Source organism: Urtica dioica, chromosome 5, assembly GCF_054948205.1.
Source record: "Urtica dioica subsp. dioica isolate 48M chromosome 5, U.dioica_male_clone48M_v1_H2, whole genome shotgun sequence".
Lineage (NCBI taxonomy): Eukaryota > Viridiplantae > Streptophyta > Magnoliopsida > Rosales > Urticaceae > Urtica > Urtica dioica.
In genome coordinates this window covers 9,066,844-9,084,977 of record NC_142760.1, presented here as the reverse complement: position 1 = coordinate 9,084,977, position 18,134 = coordinate 9,066,844, and positions in this window count along the sequence as shown.

Sequence of the window (18,134 nt, the reverse complement as noted above, 5' to 3'; positions counted from 1 at the left end):
GGTTTTCTAGAACACTCGAGAGAGGCTAGTGGATATTCTAGATAGAGTGAGATTATCATCCATATGAGTAGATTTTGTTGTTCAAACCCGAAACCCCCGACCTAGTTAGTTCCGGTGAAGTCGTGATCCCTACTTTTCCTTTATTGAAAACTCGTGTTTAATCTTTTTTTTTTAGTTTTGTTTAATCTCGTTATTTGTATCAAACAACTTCCACTTTTCCTTGGAATCAATTTGCGTGAGTGATTTTTTCGCAACTAATTTTTGGCGCTGTTGCTGGGGACTAGTTTTACTTTAGCGATAGAAATAGCTTGTTCTTGCAATTTGATTTGATTTCTTTTATTTTTTGCTTTCTAAATTTTGTGTTCACTTTCTCGTTTGATAGTGCATGCGAAAGGATGGACCATCGACTCTTCTTCCGTTAGATCTCGAGATAAAAAAGACGTGCAAAAAGAATTGGCAGGAATAAAAAATGCAAAAGATGGGAGACGTCGAAGACTCTCTTTGAGTACAGCTTGTCGTCGACTCACATGAAACAATCTGTCATCATGCTCCCAGTCGTTGGAGAGAACCAAAAATTCGAGATTAAGACGTCACACGACACATGGTTCAACAAGCCCATTTCGCGGGGCTGCCCACCGAAGATTCCCAAGTCCATTTCACCAACGTTGTCGAGATAAGAAATGCATTCAAGCTCTACAACGTCATCGACGAAGCCACCCACCTCCTCCTATCCTCGTTCTCTCTACGAGACCGCGCTCAATCTTGGCTCTACTCTTTCATACCAGGTTCCATCACCTCATGGGCAGATTTATGCACGAAGTTGATCTTCAAGTTCTTGCCCTTTGAGAAGATGCATCAGAGATGCAACAAGATCCAATCGTTCACGCAATTTGATGAAGAGTCTCTCTATGAGGCATGGTCTCGCTTCAAAGAGCTCGAGTGAAAATGTCCAAACCACGGCATCCAAGGGTGCATGATGATCAAAATCTTCTATGGCGTCCTATCTCTATCCTCTTGCACCCTCGTCTACACCGCATCAGGAGGGTTATTCTTCCAAAAGACTAAGGACGAGACCCACGCCATCGTCGAGGAGCTCGCCTACAACGGCGAGAAATGCCCCTTAGAGCGGAGAATCATGAAAAGAGATCGGATCTCACCGGAAATGGAGTTGATGAAGGTGCTCGCGGCATAAGTCTCTAACCAGACCAAGACCGCCCACGGCCAAAAAACATCGGCACATGTCGTCCATGCTCTGTTGACCGAGCCATGCATGTACGAAGCAAACAATGAACAGTTGAACTATGTGGCCAACCATAATCGCTTGACATTCCAATACACGAACAATTACAACGTGGGTGCTAGGAACATGCATATGGAAGTGGCTCCGCAAGCATATCAACCACTACACCGAGCTCAAGAGCCGAAGTCCACAAAATGGCGTAAATGGTCAACACAACCAATGTGTTCATGACCGAGACACGAACATCGCTTCAAATCGAATCGACACAAATACAGAGTCCCTAGGTACAAGTGGGAGAACTCGCCACCGCCATCCACACGCGACCCTAAGGCACACTTCCGAGATCCTCCAAAGAGAACTCGATGGAGAAATGCAATGTCATTTCACATCAACGCATTGCGGTCATCAGGAGCCCAAAGAAAGAAGAAGAAAAGGCTGCCTCTGTCTTCGCATCTCTTAAGCCACCTTCACCGGTTCAGACCTATGAGCCGCCACTTCCATTCACTCAGAGGCTTACGGTGGCACTTTCTGCGGAGTGTAGCGCTCTTTTACAATAAGATCTCTCGCCAAAGTTTAAGGACCTAAACCATTTCCCATTGCAGTGCACCATTGGAGATCTCTTCATCGACGGTGCCTTGTGCGATCTAGGTGCGAGTATTAATCTCATGCCCTCGGCCATCTTCAACAAACTCGAGGTGGCTGAATTAAATCCCATGCGGACCACTCTCCGGCCGATTTCTATATCATCGACATGGATAAGGACTGCAACATTCTCATACTCTTGGGAAGGGCCTTCTTGGCCATATATGGTGCTAGCATCAATGTGCAAAAAAGACGAGCTGAAGACACGCGTGAAGAATGAGGAAAAGACGTTCGGGATCTACAAAGTATGAAAGCGCGAAAAGAAGAAAAAAAAGGTCTACGTTCTCAAGACTGACGAAGTTAAGCCTCCGCCGCCCCAACCACCATCACGTACTCTGTTACCGGTCCGTCCCGGCCCAGTAGGACGACTACGGCCACGATAGTGGCCTCCCTGAGTCTCTCCCGACGCACGGCCACCTCAGAGCCGGCCCTCGTCGCCGTGGTCGCCTCAGAGACATCCCTAGCCTCCATGGCCGGGTCAGAGGCGTCCATGGCCTCCATAGCCGGGTCAGAGTTATCCATGGCCTCCATGGCTGAGTCAGAGCCGTCAAGCTTGCGTCCGCCGGGCGTACCTGGTCTAGCCAGCGGCCACGGGAAACCTCGCCACGCAAATGTGGCATCGCGCTCGCCGCCAAGCTCGTGAGCCGAAAGGCAGCGAGTTACAAATGGGTTTCAAAGGCTTGCGTCCGCCGGACGTACCTGGTCTAGCCAGCGTCCGCGGAAAACCCGGTCACACAAACGTGACACCAAGGCCCCCCGAGGCCCAAGTCGTGCAAATCGATCACGCCTTCATTGGTAGGTCGAGAAAATAAGCCACGCACAATAAAGTCGTGCTAATCGATCACGCCTTCATTGGTAGGTCGAGAAAATAAGCCACGCACAATAAAGTCGTGCTAATCGATCACGCCTTCAATGGTAGATCGAGAAAATAAGCCACACACGATCAACCCGAAACAATAAGTCGTCCCTCGCGACGCCCAAAAGCCATCCCTTGCGACGCACAAAGGCTGTCCCTCGTGACGCACAATAAGTCGTCCCTCGCGACGCACAAAAGCCGTCCCCGATGACGCACATAAGGCCGTCCCTCGGGTTTGTGTCACGGGAAACTCGGGGGGCTAATGTAACCGGTCCGTCCCGGCCCGGTAGGACGACTACGGCCACGATAGTGGCCTCCCTGAGTCTCTCCCGACGCACGGCCACCTCAGAGCCGGCCCTCGTCGTCGTGGCCGCCTCAGAGACATCCCTAGCCTCCATGGCCGGGTCAGAGGCCTCCATGGCCGGGTCAGAGGCCTCCATGGCCGGGTCAGAGGCGTCCATGGCCTCCATGGCCGGGTCAGAGTCATCCTTGGCCTCCATGGCTGAGTCAGAGCCGTCCATGGATGAGTCAGAGTCGTCCATGGACGAGTCAGAGCCGTCCATGGACGAGTCAGAGCCATCCATGGCCGAGTCAGAGCCGTCCATGGACGAGTCAGAGCCGTCCATGGACGAGTCAGAGCCGTCCATGGCCGAGTCAGAGCCGTCCATGGCCTCCATGGCCGAGTCAGAGCCGTCCATGGATGAGTCAGAGCCGTCCATGGACGAGTCAGAGCCGTCCATGGCCGAGTCAGAGCCGTCCATGGCCTCCATGGCCGAGTCAGAGCCGTCCATGGACGAGTCAGAGCCGTCCATGGCCTCCATGGCCGAGTCAGAGCTGTCCATGGACGAGTCAGAGCCGTCCATGGCCGAGTCAGAGCCGTCCATGGCCTCCATGGCCGAGTCAGAGGCAGCCCTCGGCCAAGGGGTTGTTCATAACGCCCCTTGGTCGCCTATAAATACAGAGGTCTGTCCCCTAATCCAGGTAATCCAATTTTGAGTCCCGAAACGCTGTTGAACTCGTACTTCACTCATTTCGCTCATCTTTGGCCACTCACCATCTCTAAACCCTCTATATCCACCTCAATCCTACTAATGTTGAGCGTCGGAGAGGTAAACAGAGGCACCCCCTCTGTTTCCCCTTTGTAGTTCACACCTCTTTCTGCTTGCTTTTCAGGTGCTTGGACGAGATTGACACCACCAACAGCTAAGGGACGGCTTGGGATACCAAGCCCGATACCCTCGAGCCGAAGTGAGACCACTTGGTCTGGCCTTGGGTCTAACCACTTTGGGCTCCTAAATAGTTGTCCGAAAAACTGTGACAACATTTTGGCGCTAGAAGGAGGGGACCTCGACGCTCTCCCTTCCATTCCTCTATCACTACACCTACGACTCTCGAGAGATGAGTCATGTGCCTGCCACCTCCGTGGGCGCCCGAGCGACTAGCTCGAGGCACGGCGTCCAAAGCTCTGCGCGCGGTCTCGAAGGGCAACCTCATGATAATGAGAGCCAGCCCCGAGACCCGACGAATGACCCCGAGGCCGCAGTCCGAGAGGACACGGCTCTAAGGCTCGCCGAGCTCCTAGACTGCCCCGGCGTCACCGGCGCGCTCATCGCCGACCTCCTCGACTCCAACGACGTCGACGACGTCATCCACGAGACCAACCTCGACCACGCTGTTCACGAAAGGGGACGCACGCGCACGCTTCCAAGGGGACACCCTCGGGCGACCGCACCGAGACGTTAACTTTCTGATGAGCACGTACACGCGCCCTCGGGGGGACACCCTCGGGCGACCACGTCAAGGCGTCAAAGCTCGCGCAATACCCGAGGACGCTCAGTCTCGAGGTCCCAAAAGGGACGCTCCAAGCTCACCATCCGCGTCCAAAACCCTTGTGAAGGTGACAACGTCGATGGTCGCGGCCTCCGCCAAAGGCGTCGCCTGAGTGACACGCCCTTAACAAGGGTGATAGGGACGGCCTCCGGAGACTTGAGAGACCGCCTCAGCTCTCAAAGAGAAGATCACGAATTTGACTTGAGAGAAAAACTCGACGCTCAACGCGAGACCGCGATCGTCTTGGGGCAGCGACCACCCAACATTGATCGAGCACCCAACCAGAAGCGCGCAGCCGCGCTTGTGATACCGGCCGTTGGTCCCGAGTCACGAAGGAAAAGGCGCCGGAAGGGTCAAGTCCCTAATGACCACCCTTCTCCAGCCCCGAAGCAATCCTTCGTCCCGCTCAACACAACGCCTGACCGGATCCTGATCTTACGCCGCGACGAGCTCGGAAGTCCCGCTCCACTCACAAAGGACCCCGCGAAGCGAGATCGAAGTAGGTTCTGCGAATACCACGAAGATCACGGGCACGTGACGATCGAATGCTACCAGCTTAAGAAGCGGATTGATTCCCTAATTCGAGGTGGGGACTTCAAGGAATTCGTCGCATCTGCTAGCAAGCCATGATTGTCGCGACTTCGACCTTTAAACTCACGCCCGAACCCGATAGGCCTCGTGATCACTTTTATTTCGAAAATGTAATTTCTTCTTTTTTCAAAGAAGGCCAAGTGCCATGACTACCTGTAACGACCCCATTTATTGCAATAAAAAGTTATTCTACACATGACAACTTTTTTGTATACCTCTAACACAAGAGTTTCTTGGCCTTCGTCTCACAAACGCAAGAAACTCGGGGGGCTAACAGGGATCAATGCTCAATCAAAAACAACTCAACAACAACTCAAAAAAAATATATATAATAATAAAGTCTCAAGGGGCCGATGGTTAGGCCGGAGGTCCCAAAGAAAGACTTCTCACATAACTCCTCGAGATGAGTTCATTCCTCGAGTCGAGTTTCGAATCTGCAAGTCGACCGATAATCCTCGCGCCGACTCTTCACGTGGCTCCTCGTGCAGGCTCTACATGAGTCCTCGAGTTTAGTCCGAGTCCGCGAGTCGACTGATACTCATCGTGCCGATTCTTCACGTGGCTCCTCGTGCAGGCTCTACATGAGTCCTCGAGTTGAGTCCGAGTCCACGAGTCGACTGATACTCTTCGTGCCGACTCTAACGAATGGTTGGGATTTTGAGCTTGTCGCCTCACCTGGACGAGCTCGTCACCTCGCCTGGTCGATCTCGTCACCTCGCCTGGTCAAGCTCGTCCCTTCGTCGAGTCGAGCTCGCCACTTCGTCCGGTCAATCTCGCCACTTCGTCTAGTCGAGATGGAGCGACTTCATCACTTTATCCAAACGTCTTTGGATTCGATTCGTCAGTTCACCCAAACGTGTTGGGCTAACTTTCTCGAAACAGAACACGAATAATAATAATAGTAAAGTCTCAAGGGGTCGATGGTTAGGCCGGAGGTCCCAAAGAGAGACTCCCCACGTAACTCCTCGAGATGAGTACGTTCCTCGAGCCGAGTTAGAGTCCACGAGTCGACCGATACCTCTCGTGCCCACTCTTCACATATCTCCTCGAGACGAGCTCATTCCTCGAGTCGAGCTCCGAGTCCGCGAGTCGATCGATACTCCTCGCGCCGACTCTTCACGAAACTCCTCGTGCAGGCTCTACGTGAGTCCTCGAGTCGAGTTCGAGTCCACGAGTCGACAAGCTACTCCTCGTGCCGACTCCACATGTCTCCTCGAGATGAGTTCATTCCTCGAGTCGAGTTCGAGTTCACGAGTCGACAAGCTACTCCTCGTGCTGACTCCACATGTATCTTCGAGATGAGTTCATTCCTCGAGTCGAGTTCGAGTCCATGAGTCGACAAGCTAGTCCTCGTGCCGACTCCACATGTCTCCTCGAGATGAGTTCATTCCTCGAGTCGAGTTCGAGTCCACGAGTCGACAAGCTACTCCTCGTGCCGACTCCACATGGCTCCTCGAGATGAGTTCATTCCTCGAGTCGAGTTCGAATCCACGAGTCGAACGATACTCCTCGTGCCGACTCTCCACGAAACTCCTCGTGCAGGCTCTACGTGAGTCCTCGTGTCGAGTTCGAGTCCACGAGTCGACAAGCTACTCCTCGTGCCGACTCCACATGTCTCCTCGAGATGAGTTCATTCCTCGAGTCGAGTTCGAGTCCACGAGTCGACAAGCTACTCCTAGTGCCGACTCCACATGTCTCCTCGAGATGAGTTCATTCCTCGAGTCGAGTTCGAGTCCACGAGTCGACAAGCTACTCCTCGTGCCGACTCCACATGGCTCATCGAGATGAGTTCATTCCTCGAGTCGAGTTCGAATCCACGAGTCGACTGATACTCTTCGTGCCAACTCTTCACATATCTCCTCGAGACGAGCTCATTCCTCGAGTCGAGTTCGAGTCCGCGAGTCGACCGATACTCCTCGCGCCGACTCTTCACGTAACTCCTCGTGCAGGCTCTACGTGAGCCCTCGAGCCGAGTTCGAGTCCACGAGTCGACTGATACTCCTCGTGCCGACTCTTCACATATCTCCTCGAGACGAGCTCATTCCTCGAGTCGAGTTCAAGTTCGCGAGTCGACCGATACTCCTCGTGCCGACTCTTCACGTAACTCCTCGTGCAGGCTCTACGTGAGCCCTCGAGCCGAGTTCGAGTCCACGAGTCGACCGATACTCCTCGTACCGACTTCACATGCCTCCCCGACACGAGTTCATTCCTCGAGTTGAGTATCGAGTCCACAAGCCAACTAACCACTCCTCGTGCAGGCTCTACATGAGCCCTCGAGTTGTGTCCCGAGTCCACAAGTCAACTAACTACTCCTCGTGCAGGCTCTACGTGAGTCCTCGAGTTGAGTCCTGAATCCGCGCTCGCCGCCCAGCTCGTGAGCCAAAGGGCAACGATGGGTTCAAAGGCTTGCGTCCGCTAGGCGTATCTGGTCTAGCCAGCGTCCACGGGAAACCTCGTCACACGAATGTGGCATCGCGCTCGCCGCCTAGCTCGTGAGCCGAAAGGCAGCGAGTTTCAAATAGGTTTCAAAGGCTTGCATCCGCCGGGCGTATCTGGTCTAGCCAGCGTCCACGGGAAACCTCGCCACGCAAATGTGGCATCGCGCTCGCCGCCCAGCTCGTGAGCCGAAAGGCAGCGAGTTTCAAATGGGTTCCAAAGGCTTGCGTCCGCCGGGCGTATCTGGGCTAGCCAGCGTCCACGGGAGACCTCGCCACACAAATGTGGCATCGCGCTCGCCGCCCAGCTCGTGAGCCGAAAGGCTGCGAGTTTCAAAAGGGTTTCAAAGGCTTGCGTCCGCCAGGCGTATCTGGTCTAGCCAGCACCCACGGGAAACATGGCCACAAAAATGTGGCATCGCGCTCGCCGCCCAGCTCGTGAGCCGAAAGGCAGCGAGTTTTAAATGGGTTTCAAAGGCTTGTGTCCGTAGGACGTATCTGGTCTAGCCAGCGTCCACGGGAAACTTGGCCACACAGATGTGGCATCGCGCTCGCCGCCCAGCACGTGAGCCGATAGGAAGCGAGTTTCAAATGGGTTTCAAAGGCTTGCGTCCGCCGGGCGTATCTGGTCTAGCCAGCGCCCACGGGAAACATGGCCACACAAATGTGGCATCGCGCTCGCCGCCTAGCTCGTGAGCCGAAAGGCAGCGAGTTTCAAATGGGTTTCAAAGGCTTGCGTCTGTAGGACGTATCTGGTCTAGCCAGCGTCCACGGGAAACTTGGCCACACAGATGTTGCATCACGCTCGCCGCCCAGCTCGTGAGCCGACAGGCAGCGAGTTACAAATGGGTTCCAAAGGCTTGCGTCCGCCGGGCGTACCTGGTCTAGCCAGCGGCCACGGGAAACCTCGCCACGCAAATGTGGCATCGCGCTCGCCGCCAAGCTCGTGAGCCGAAAGGCAGCGAGTTACAAATGGGTTTCAAAGGCTTGCGTCCGCCGGACGTACCTGGTCTAGCCAGCGTCCGCGGAAAACCCGGTCACACAAACGTGACACCAAGGCCCCCCGAGGCCCAAGTCGTGCAAATCGATCACGCCTTCATTGGTAGGTCGAGAAAATAAGCCACGCACAATAAAGTCGTGCTAATCGATCACGCCTTCATTGGTAGGTCGAGAAAATAATCCACGCACAATAAAGTCGTGCTAATCGATCACGCCTTCAATGGTAGGTCGAGAAAATAAGCCACGCACAGCAAAGCTGTGCAAATCGATCACGCCTTCATTGGTAGATCGAGAAATAAGCCACACACGATCAACCCGAAACAATAAGTCGTCCCTCGCGACGCCCAAAAGCCATCCCTTGCGATGCACAAAGGCTGTCCCTCGTGACGCACAATAAGTCGTCCCTCGCGACGCACAAAAGCCGTCCCCGATGACGCACATAAGGCCGTCCCTCGTGACGCACAAAGGCCGCCCCTCGCGACGCGCAAAGACCGTCCCCCGTGACACAAACCCGAGAGCATTCATCCCGCATCCGCATGAAAGCGTAGATTTTGAGTTTCCACTCGACCTACGCTCGACCGGAAACTCGGGGGGCTAATGTAACCGGTCCGTCCCGGCCCGGTAGGACGACTACGGCCACGATAGTGGCCTCCCTGAGTCTCTCCCGACGCACGGCCACCTCAGAGCCGGCCCTCGTTGTCGTGGCCGCCTCAGAGACATCCCTAGCCTCCATGGCCGGGTCAGAGGCCTCCATGGCCGGGTCAGAGGCGTCCATGGCCTCCATGGCCGGGTCAGAGTCATCCATGGCCTCCATGGCTGAGTCAGAGCCGTCCATGGATGAGTCAGAGTCGTCCATGGACGAGTCAGAGCCGTCCATGGACGAGTCAGAGCCATCCATGGCCGAGTCAGAGCCGTCCATGGACGAGTCAGAGCCGTCCATGGACGAGTCAGAGCCGTCCATGGCCGAGTCAGAGCCGTCCATGGCCTCCATGGCCGAGTCAGAGCCGTCCATGGCCGAGTCAGAGCCGTCCATGGCCGAGTCAGAGCCATCAATGGCCTCCATGGCCGAGTCAGAGGCAGCCCTCGGCCAAGGGGTTGTTCATAACGCCCCTTGGTCACCTATAAATACAGAGGTCTCTCCCCTAATCCAGGTAATCCAATTTTGAGTCCCGAAACGCTGTCGAACTCGTACTTCACTCGTTTCGCTCATCTTTGGCCACTCACCATCTCTAAACCCTCTATATCCACCTCAATCCTACTAATGTTGAGCGTCGGAGAGGTAAACAGAGGCACCCCCTCTGTTTCCCCTTTGTAGTTCACACCTCTTTCTGCTTGCTTTTCAGGTGCCTGGACGAGATTGACACCACCAACAGCTAAGGGACGGCTTGGGAGACCAAGCCCGACACGCTCGAGCCGAAGTGAGACCACTTGGTCTGGCCTTGGGTCTAACCACTTTGGGCTCCTAAATAGTTGTCCGAAAAACTGCGACAACATACTCCTTCGAAAAAATCAACAAAAAGCACAAGAGAGGGTGAAAAGCCAAAATCTCCATTCAAACCGACGCGAGGAAAATGACCAAAACCATTCAAAGAGATATGGAGGAAGAATGAGAGCACAAAAGAAGATCCACCGCCGCCCGAGCATGACGGCGATGATTAGGGGGTTCCACCTCCCCCGCGAGGTAAGTTTTCTCTCTCCCGTATTTTTATTGCTTTACATTGAGGACAATGTAGAAATTAAGTTTGGGAGGATGAACTACTTTATGGGGGATTCTGATTAGATTATGTTGTTTTTATTCTATTTATTTTTCTTAATTTTATTTGGTGATCACATGTTAGTAGTTGTGTTCAGGTGTTTATGTTAGTTATGTGCCAATGATACTATAGGTTCGTACAAAATTCCAGATTTGAGTCAATTTTGAAAAAAATTACGTGTTTTTATTGAGATTGACTATGGTTTGCGTGACTCGATCGTGTTATGTTTTTCGCATTTATGCATACACGCCCGTACCGGAGTTTGAGTAGTCCTTAGAGGTTTGATCATGTCTTTAAAGGACTTTTAGCTCATGAACACTAAGAACCACTCTAGCCCTCTTCGAGGCAAAATAGCTTGACACAAACCTAAGAAAAATGATATAGGGCTTCATTTGGAATGATTACATCAAAAAAGCCAACCCATACTACTATCCTTAAGCACCCTTTCAAAAAAATCCGAATGATATTCCTTTTACGATACTTAGTAAGAAAAAACCGAGCCGATAATGTATGAAATTTCACAAAGAATCCCGTTGACTTGGCGATTATTGAGCGACATTTAAGTGATTTTATTTCGAGTTTATGACATGCTCGACTAGTCTATATATGTTTCATAGTTCATTAGACACCACACCATCGATTGTTTGTTTTTGTTTTTATTGTTTTAAAAAGGAAAAAATGAAAAAAAGAAACAAAAAGAAAAAGTGTTAAAATTCGCGTTTTGTTTCGTTATTTATCTGTGCTTAGTTAGTTTTTGGCATGATGTTCTTGACATTAGTTAAAGAGACTATATCGATGCTTAGTCAAAGCTTAGGACGAGATATTAGGATATAAAGACATAGGAAAGGAAACGTTCTTGAAGGAGAAATTTTGTGCCAAGAACGTGGGAAAAGGGTGAGTAAAAATTTCTTGTGAGAGTTGGTGAGTTTTGGAGAGATTGAGTCGCTAGTTTGACGTTTGAGCCATATTTTTATCTTATCCTACCGCTGACCCTAACTTAATATTACAAGCCGACATGGCCCTATTGATTTCCTTGGTAAGTGTCTTGCATTAGTGATGAGTGAGCGGTAAAAAGTATTACGGTGTTTGACTTCAACTAATTGAGTTGACCGCTTTCTCGTTTGGGACATATTTCACACACGAAGGATCAGGAATGTGTTGCAAAATGCCATTTAGTCAATCTAACTTTTTTGCTTTCTTCTGTGAATTGACTCGCTTTCGAAATTTTTTGATAGGTTGAGGCACGTAACATGCACTTGATAATTGTTATTAAATTTTGTGATCATCATTCGTTTTTATTGTTGTTGGAATTGATTTAGGGTTAAGAAAAGATTTAACGCTTCGAGCAAGCGGCGGAAAATAAAAAATTTCTTTTAAACAAGTAAAACGATTTTACTAACCTAGACAAAGAGCAAGCACATGTTATTATTAAAACTATCTAAAAGCGATTACACGTTTACTAACCTTCATGAAGCTTAATCGTTGAGAAGCTTATGGAGGTTGAATCAGTCATCTCCCCACGCAACTCGTCTTTCTTCGTTATTCGGAAACTCGAGTAACCACGAAAGTTTCTATCACATAAATCACTCGAGGTAAGAAGGAATAAGTGTGTGGGCACTTTTAAACACGATGACTCAAGAACAAGTCTTAGAGTCGAAGAGCTAAAACAAACGCTAGGTCAAATGTTGACCTAGGTTCCACAACAAAGACGAAAAGGGAAGAGAGAGAGAGAGAGAGAGAGAGGGGCGGGGGGGGGGGGGGGGGGGGGGGGGGCAGAATGTCTTGAGAGAGAAGCTCTCCATCTCTAAATTGTGTGAGATGAGAAACAATGAGAATGATGGCTCTATTTATAGGAGAAGGATTACCTTCAAAAAGATAGTTTCCTCTTCTATAGAATATCACATATTCATGAGCAAATAATGCTGATCTTCCTCTTATGTCACATGGCCAAGAAGAGCTTCTATAAGCCCTTGGATTTGATTCCTCTTTTGTTTTGCTTCTCTCTTACCTTGTGTTTGCCGCCCATCTCCTTTCCATGTGGAGGAAATTTGTTTCCTCTTTTTCTTTCGGCAAGTATCTTCATACATTAATGCACAAAATTAGTCTCTCTTTCTCCTTGTGTTGGACGAGTACCATGTATCTACAAGGAGCTTCTAGATGTTTCTTCATTTGTTCATGACAACATAGGAAAAGCCCATTAAGAATTTTCAAATACAATTCCATGAAATGAAATTAATCCTCAAGGCCCAAATTCTTTAACTTGGGCATGTGGTATAATTCATGACAAAAAACTTATTTATTGACATTCATTTCGTCCTATGTCCAAAAAGACAAAAATACCATTTAGACAATTTTCGTTAAACTTGTCTAGTTCTTGTTTTGACTTAGCTTCTAGTTTAATTAATGCTACTCGATATGACTTGTGATAGACCTCATGGATCCAAATGAACAAAGCTTGAGCTAACACACTTGTTCATATCCCAAGGAACAAAGCATGAGGTGATATACATTGCATTTCAGCAATCTTGTACATGAATTCCATATCTATGAGATCTTCACAAAGTTACTCATGACATCTTCATAACTTAGTACTTCACCAATAGGTCCTGTTCAGAATCACATAGTGAATCCGAACTCTGACTTTCTTAAATGAGAATACTTAAGCTATGAAATGACATGTCTCATTTCAGGATTGAGGTAAGCATGATGCAACTCATACGTAGTGACTTCGAGACATAAGAGGTTAAATGGTTTGTTCTTATTTTGTCTCTAGAAGTGCACTGGTCAATTCAGTACCTTAAGAAGATACCTAGAAGAACTATAGACTCTCCAACTCTCTTGTCCCATAACCAGACATCATAGATTCTCCTAACAATCGTACTGAGATCAATAGTCCTTTGATGCTTAGATTGCGAATATATTGTTCTAAGCAAACTATGAAGAGTTTGTTCATGCAAATCTACAGTTATCTCTTCATATGTTGTTAGGTTTGTTTAAGGACTAAAGACTATAGATTATTATAAAGCTTCAAACAGACAAGGAAGAATGAATGAACGTTTCAACTTTTATTAATAATTTCGCAATTACAAGCAAGAGTTTTCGTGAGACTTTGTTACATCAAATGTACATAAGTAAAGACTACTATCTTCTTGTGGGCACCATTGACAAGTGTAACTTCTTTGATGTGCTTATTTTTATTGTCTATTTTCATGTGTACATTGCTTGAGGACAAGCAAAGGTTCAAGTTTGAGGGTATTTAATGAGTGTGTTATATAAGTACAAATATGTCATTCATGAGCGTGAATCTAGCAAGTTCTCAAGTGTATTTGACGTTATTTGGTTTTTTTTTTGTTTGAATTTCAAGTTTTGGGTTCTTAATTGAGCATTGGGAGTCACTTAGAAGAAATGGGAGTCAAAATGGTCAAAATGGCACTTTTCAGCGAAGTCAACGAAGAATGGATCCGGTCAACGCCTCAACGTGCCGCGGTGAACATCCGACACAAACCGTGTTCAAATCCAGCCGTCAGTACATCGCGACGACAGTGTTTTCAAAAAAATTTACGTTAACGCGCCGCGCGTTCTTCTCAGTGGACTGCGCTGACCCTTGGCGCGACACGCTGAAGCATAGTGCAGCCTCGTTAATTACCTGCGTTGGATACTTTTTTAGCCATTGAGTCTCGTTTAAAGGCCTATATGGTTCTGAAAATCACCCCTAAACCTATTTATACTACTCTTGTAACCTAAAAACACACCTTAGCATTTATTCTAGTTTTTATTTTATTGTTTGTCTAGTTTGGAGAGATTTTGAAGAGAGAAAAAATGTTCTTCATTGGAATCAACGCGACTGATGAGTCTCTTGAACTCAAATCAATTTGCTCTTTTTTCCCCTTTCTTTTATTTATTTATTGTTTTAGATTAGTGTTGGGCATCGTTTAGATTAATATGAATTCCCTTTTTCTTTCATTATTTATCCTAATGCTTTTAATTATTCTGTTATGTTTAGCGATGATCGTGAACACCATTATTAGAGACTAGGTTTCTTATGGGATAGTTATGTAGTCGGGATTGATAATGGTTAAGAGGGGGGGGGGGGGGGGGGGGGGGGGGGGGGGGGGGTGGGGGTTAGATAATGCTTCTAGTGCTTGATCACAATTAGAATTGTTATCTAGGATTATTTGATACTCGAGAGAAAAATAATTTATCATGTTTTTATTCATGTCTTTATAGTTGACTTAGGTTAGTAGAAAATCTAGGCAATTTATGTAATTGTTTGAATTCTTGTCATATTGTGTGTAATTGTTTTAAAAGGATTAGAGCCCGAGAGGATAACAATCCATTAACTACATAGGTTTGAACTCTAGAGAGTTTAGTGACTATTCATGATAGAGTGAGATTGATATCCATATGAGTAGATTTGTTGTACGAACCCGAAACTCCCAACCTAGTTGTTAGGAATGTTGCCAACTAAAGATAATAACATAAACATGAATGCTTCTAGGGTTAGATAATGCTTCTAGTGCTTGATCACAATTAGAATTGTTATCTAGGATTATTTGATACTCGAGAGAAAAATAATTTATCATGTTTTTATTCATGTCTTTATAGTTGACTTAGGTTAGTAGAAAATCTAGGCAGTTTATGTAATTGTTTGAATTCTTGTCATATTGTGTGGAATTTTTTTTAAAAGGATTAGAGCCCGAGAGGATACCAATCCATCAACTACATAGGTTTGAACTCTAGAGAGTTTAGTGACTATTCTTGATAGAGTGAGATTGATATCCATATGAGTAGATTTGTTGTTCGAACCTGAAACTCCCGACTTAGTTGTTAGGAATGTTGCCCGCTAAAGATAATAACATAAACATGAATGATTACTGAATTCGATAAAAAGTTTATTTATTAGCATTTATCATTAATGAGTTGTTTTCTAAGGAGAATCAACAACTATCATACATAGCCTCCAAATTAAACTAAATTACATGCTGGGCATCTAAGTTCGGGTGGTGAGCTAAAACGTGGTCGATGATTTATACATGCCTGGATAGCTGTATCTAAAATCATATACGTGTTACACAAGTGAAGGCTGATCACTTCGTGAGAGCATTGTACACTTTTGGTAAGTTTACAGCATGGACAGACTTTGGTTGTTGATATGTTGTTTAAGAACCGTTACGATACACTAACTAGGGTCGCTATGATGGTCACAGTGAGACTTAATCTAAATCCTGAAGTGATCACAGACTTCTAGGTTATATTACTGGGTTTTTTTTGGCTCAATCATTAATGGCGACTATCATGCCAAAATACTTATGTCTTGGGAATTAGGGATATGATATGAGCGGAAAGTGATTCACAGATACGGAATCCAGTCTTCATAAAAGAAGGTCAATTTCACTCACCTAAGGGTTGAATCTAGAACCGATGGATTGTGCACACTTCCGTAGAAGTACATACGAAAGAATATTTCACCGAGGAAGCAACAGTGCTTAGGGCTCATATATATCAAGAATGGTATAGCGGAATAATTGACCTTTCTCGATACGAGTTGAACCTGGAGGATTATGATCATGTACTGACTATATCATTGGACGCTCTTACGATGAGTAAAATATAATTCTAGTCATAAGAATAGTGCAGTCTTTGATTATTTTGTGGAGTATCCACAACATTGACGAATCGATTAAATTCGAGAAAGGACTGTTTCGTCTATTTAATCGAATTTGTAGGAGCTTCTGTTACTAGATCCATTTTCTCTGATCTTGATTTGAAAAAAATGGATAAGAAATCTCTACTAATAATGAATATTTATTATTATTACAATCTCACAGCTGTAAAACCTATTAGCACCATTAGAATTGTTCTTTCTAGTGCTTGATCACAATTAGAATTGTTATCTAGGATTATTTGATACTCGAGAGAAAAATAATTTATCATGTTTTTATTCATGTCTTTATAGTTGACTTAGGTTAGTAGAAAATCTAGGCAGTTTATGTAATATTTTTGAATTCTTGTCATATTGTGTGTAATTGTTTTAAAAGGAGTAGAGCTCGAGAGGATACCAATCCATCAACTACATAGGTTTGAACTCTAGAGAGTTTAGTGACTATTCTTGATAGAGTGAGATTGATGTCCATATGAGTAGATTTGTTGTTCGAACCCGAAACTCCCGACCTAGTTGTTAGGAATGTTGCCAACTAAAGATAATAACATAAACATGAATGATTACTGAATTTGATAAAAAGTGTATTTTATTAGCATTTATCATTAATGAGTTGTTTTCTAAAGAGAATCAACAACAACTATCATACATAACCTCCATATTAAACAAAATTACATGTTGGGCATCTAAGTTCGGGTGGTGAGCTAAAACGTCGTCGATGATTTATACATGCCTGGATAGCTGTATCTAAAATCATATACGTGTTACACAAGTGAAGGCTGATCACTTTGTGAGAGCATTGTACACTTTTGGTAAGTGGACAGCCTAGACAGACTATGGTTGTTGATATGTTGTTTAAGTAGCGTTACGATACACTAACTAGGGTCGCTATGATGGTCCCAGTGAGACTTAATCTAAATCCTGAAGTGATCACAGACTTCTAGGTTATATTACTGGGTTTTTTTTGCTCAATCATTAATGGCTACTATCATGCCAAAATACTTATGTCTTGGGAATTCATGATATGATATGAGCGGAAAGTGATTCATAGATACGGAATCCGGTCTTCATAAAAGAAGGTCAATTTCACTCACCTAAGGGTTGAATCCAGAACCGATGGATTGTGCACACTTCCGTAGAAGTACGTACGAACGAATATTTCACCGAGGAAGCAACGGTGCTTAGGGCTCATATATATCAAGAAGGGTATAGCTGAATAGTTGACCTTTCTCGATACGAGTTGAACCTGGAGGATTAAGATCATGTACTGACTATATCAGTGGACGCTCTTACGATGAGTAAAATATAATTCTAGTAATAAGAATAGTTCAGTCTTTGATTATTTTGTGGAGTATCCACAACATTGACGAATCGATTAAATTCAAGAAAGGACTATTTCGTCTATTTAATCGGATTTGTAGGAGCTTCTGTTACTAGATCCATTTTCTCTGATCTTGATTTGATAAAAATGGATAAGAAATCTCTACTAATAATGAATATTTATTATTATTACAATCTCACAGCTGTAAAAGGTATTAGCACCATTAGAATTGTGCTTTCTAGTGCTTGATCACAATTAGAATTGTTATCTAGGATTATTTGATACTCGAGAGAAAAATAATTTATCATGTTTTTATTCATGTCTTTATAGTTGACTTAGGTTAGTAGAAAATCTAGGCAGTTTATGTAATTGTTTGAATTCTTGTCATATTGTGTGGAATTTTTTTTAAAAGGATTAGAGCCCGAGAGGATACCAATCCATCAACTACATAGGTTTGAACTCTAGAGAGTTTAGTGACTATTCTTGATAGAGTGAGATTGATATCCATATGAGTAGATTTGTTGTTCGAACCTGAAACTCCCGACTTAGTTGTTAGGAATGTTGCCCGCTAAAGATAATAACATAAACATGAATGATTACTGAATTCGATAAAAAGTTTATTTTATTAGCATTTATCATTAATGACTTGTTTTCTAAAGAGAATCAACAACAACTATCATACATAGCCTCCATATTAAACTAAATTACATGCTGGGCATCTAAGTTCGGTTGGTGAGCTAAAACGTGGTCGATGATTTATACATGCCTGGATAGCTGTATCTAAAATCATATACGTGTTACACAAGT